This window comes from Callorhinchus milii, unplaced genomic scaffold, assembly GCF_018977255.1.
Source record: "Callorhinchus milii isolate IMCB2004 unplaced genomic scaffold, IMCB_Cmil_1.0 Scaffold25, whole genome shotgun sequence".
NCBI lineage: Eukaryota > Metazoa > Chordata > Chondrichthyes > Chimaeriformes > Callorhinchidae > Callorhinchus > Callorhinchus milii.
In genome coordinates this window covers 6,890,629-6,895,108 of record NW_024704766.1, presented here as the reverse complement: position 1 = coordinate 6,895,108, position 4,480 = coordinate 6,890,629, and positions in this window count along the sequence as shown.

Here is a 4,480-nt window from a genome sequence, read left to right as displayed (position 1 = left end):
TCCTGCTCCTGATCACTATCTCGAGTTGCGAGCATGGACATGTGTGGTGAGATCAAGCACATCTGTGATGACTGTGTTTCATTTGCTGTCAAGGATCACAGATGAATACAACAGGTAGCAAACATCCCTTGAAGATGTAAAATGAGTCCAAACTCCTTCAGAAAAGGAAAGAAAGGTAGAAATATTGATGGCGAAAAATGTTCTGCCATTCACATTTGCAAAAGAAGTGAAAAGGTTGATTTATTTACCGTGGTCAAAATGAGTCATTTTAAAATGGCTTTAAAGGCTCCCCCTGTCCCCGCTTAAAAAAAAGCAAAACGTATTAATAATTTATCATTAGCATCATCACTGTTACTCTGCAAACTACATTTCGGAATTGCTTCTCTTCCATTTTTCATTGCAGTGTTGTTATGAAAGATTAAAATCATTACTTAACTGATCTCCCACAAAATACACAGGCAATCCACTTTACAATATATTCCATGAAGCGCTTTGAGAAGTCTCAATGATGTGATAAGGCGCTGTATGAAATGCAAAGATTATTATTATTATATATTTTAATTTCTGCCAACTGAAATGGCCAGATTTTTCACTGTGGGCAATACACACCTGATGGTGAACCTGATGGATAAATTTGAGTCAAAAGACAACCCGATTATGATTGTATCGACGTCATATGATTATTTTGGAATGTGAACTGTTGATTTCAGTAATAAATAATAATAAATTGGTCACTTCAGTCCACGACTGTGTGGGACACTGCTGTGCACAATTGGCTGCCTCGTTTCACCCACAAAATATAGTCAATTCACTTTACAATATATCCTGTGAAGCACTTTGAAACGTCTCGAAGACGGGATAAAGTGCTATACCAAATGCCAGGATTATTATTATTTATATCGCTTTAGGATGTAACAAATGTGAGGTATCAAAGTATTGTCCTTATAGGGTCATTTCAAAGAGGCAGTGAGACGCATTTGATCTTCCACACAGATTATTTCTCTTTTTGAATTCTTTATCCCACTAAATGGAGGCAGTTTGTTGCTATTAGTTACCACTGAATTATTTGGGCTAATTTAACAGTTACCCTGGGCAACCTGCGTCACGTCAGTGTGCAAGTGACAACTATTTCACTGAGGAATAGGCAGCCGCGGACCAGAGTAATGGTTTGGAATTGGTGACTGAGTTTATAGTTTGGGAGCGAAACCAGCTGAGAACTAAAGGGAGGGGGAGAGAGAGAGAGAGAGAGAGAGAGGAACAAAATTTAAAATAATTATCAGATCTTTAAGTGAATTTATTGTACAAGTTATTTTATTTGAAGCATTGTTATGTTCAGGAGTTCAGCACAAACTCGGAATCATAATCATTATGTGCTGCCCTAATAAGTAACTGTCTAGTAACTGATTATTAAATTCAATTGATTTTTTTCAAAGATTATTAGCCACGAACGAACTGACTACACTGCCCAGCCCTTTTAACCCATTCATTGCCACATTGTGTTTTTTTAATATGCTGGAAATGACTGGAATTAAAGAGTGAGGTTTGCTTCCTGAACTGCTCTTATAGTAATAATTATCCTTTCATTTGATATGGGACGTCCTCCCGACGTGAAAGGCACTCAATAAATGGAATCTTGTTGTTGTTGTTGTATAGCACCTTATCACGTTGTTGAGACGTCTTAAAGCGCTTCACTGAATATATTCTAGAGTGGACTGACTGTGTGTTTTGTGGGCAAAACACCTTCTTTATGTATAATTATATATTTATATTATATACAAAAACTAAGCTAGATTAATGCTCCCTTTCATGCAGTTTGGGTGTGTGTCTGGGATAGCGGTTCTCTTTGCTCCCCGTCCCCCACACACTTTGATATAGCGCCTTATCACGAGACGTCTCAAAGCGCTTCGCAAAATATATTGCAAAGTGGACTGACTGTGGGTGAAACGGGGCAACCAAATCCGCACAGCAGTGTCCCATGAACAGTCGCGGATTGAGTGACCAAATATTTCTTTGAGGGAATTTTGGAGGTGCTATAAAAATGTTTCCTATGGTCAGGATTGTAGCTGATGCCAATAATAATTCTTGCATTTGCTATACTAACTGCCTTATCTCATTGTCGAAACATCTCAAAGTATTTCACAGTCGAGTGTAGTGACTGTAGTAGGTGAATGCTGTACAAGTGCATATAAATACATGCATGATGAAAGATTGTTTTTACAGAGGGGAGGGTATCACCAGGAAGATTGTTGCAAAGAACTAATTGAACAAATCCTTCTGTTTGGTATAGAAAGTAACTACGGAGGCTGTTGCCTAGGTTACTACTAATGCTGCCTATGATCAACCAAGGAAATCTTTTGCAGCCGGCAGAAACTAATTGTTCTGAAAAGGGTGAACTTTTTTCCCTCTCTCTGTAAAAATGTCACCGCTGACAAGAGAAATTGCAGGAAACTGCATTGTTTGCAGATGTCCCCGATGCTTTGTGACTAAGCTGCCCGAATCAATAACAAACTTGGTAAAGCTTCCTTTGTGGAGGAAGAAACCTGTATTGTTCCTATCACAAATCGCTTCAGACCAACATAAATTCCCACCTGGAGCACAATATACCATTCTGGCTGCTGTTATACAATAAGGACTTCTTGGCATTGGAGTGAACATATGAAATGCAAATTAAATTATTCCTTGGAATTAGTCACCTGAGGCGTGAGGAAGTCGGGAATGCTCCCGTTGGAGTAGGAAGGTGTAGGGCAGATCTTACTGTAGTATTCAAGATCCTAAAAGGTATTAATAAACTGAACTCTAATAATATAATAATCTTTGCATTGATATAGTGTCTTATCATGTCGTCAAAACCTTTCAAAGAGCTTCACAGAATAAACTGTGGAGAATTGACTGTTTATTTTGTGGGCTAAAAGCAGCAGCCAATTGTGCACAGCAGTGTCCCACAAATAATCATAGATTTAGTGATCAAATTATTATTTTAAAATTTATTTATTTTTTGAAAGGGATTACCACCCCCGGAAAACGATCCGTCAATCGACTAACAAGGGGGTTCCTACTTACTACCAGGTAAAATGAATATGGAGTAAGGAAACTTGCCTAAGCTTTCGCACTGCCTGGGTATCGAACCCAGTTCCTCTCGCTTGCGAGGCGAATGCTCCAACCAATACGCTACTGGACTCCTTATATGTTTAACATGACCAAAAATTAAGACAACATGAACTCAAGCTTAAAAAAGGGCAAGCAAACTGACAATTCCGATTGAATTACTTTACACCAGTTAACAGCTAGAATGAAATGCCGAGGGATTGTGTGAGAAAATTCAAAGGGAATTGGATAGTTTACTTGGTGAAGAACTTGATAAGAGGGATATCAGAATTGGACAAAATAGGATCATGTTTTTTTTACTTTGGGGCCCAAACAGATGGATCACAACGTACTATAAATCAATGGCCAAAAATATGGACCGGTGGCTTCAACCATTGTTTGGCCACATTACCATCCTGTCTCAACAATGTGGTTCTTCCAGCAAGGCCTTCGTGCCTCAGCCCTTTATGTCACCATTTAATTTAAGCAGATTTGACTTGCTTTTTGATGATCTGATCATTTTATCACATCTACTTGAGGAAAATAGTGCTGGATTTCCTGATGAGTAAATCATGAATTTATATCAAAATAAATAAGGATGAGGTGTGTGTGTGTGGGGAGCAAGGTGCTGCCATTTTATGAATGGTACCACTGAGTGACATGATAGGATTTCATGAGAATAAAGATACCACGGAACCTAGAGAAGAAAATAATTATTTCTATGTTCTCAAGATTGGAAGAACATAGAAACAAGAGATTATTATAATAAATAATCCTTGCATTTGATATAGCGCCTTATCAATTCTTTGAGATGTCTCAAAGGCGCTTTATCTTAAATGTAGTGACTATATATTTGTGGGCAAAACGCGGCAGTCAATTGCGCACAGCAGTGTCCCACAAACAGTTGTGGATTGAGTGTTTATTTTTTTATTTATTATTTTCTCGGGGGTAATTATCCCTTCAATTATCTATTGAAGGGATAATTACACCAGAAAATAATCCTCTAATTGTCTAACAACCGGGTTCCTACTTGATGCTTGGTAAACGGAGGTGGGTGGAGTAAGGAAACTTGCCTAAGGTTTCGCTCTGCCCGGGAATCAAACCCAGGTCCTCTCGCTGGCGAGACAAGCTCTCTAACAGGTACCCTACAGGACTCCAGATCTTTTAATTAAACTTCCCTTTAGGACCTATTTCTCTTTGAAACATTCTAATTGATTCTTCCTGTATGGCCTTCTGGGGAAGCGCAAAAAAAGCAACATATCTTCAATTGCGCCAGTTATTCCCCTCTGCCCCCTACTCACACACGCTTACCTTCTAGAATTTAATATTGATCGCTGGAAATTTCGATATGAAGGTCTAAAGAGACTCCTACTGTTGGACTCCTTGATCAAACAGT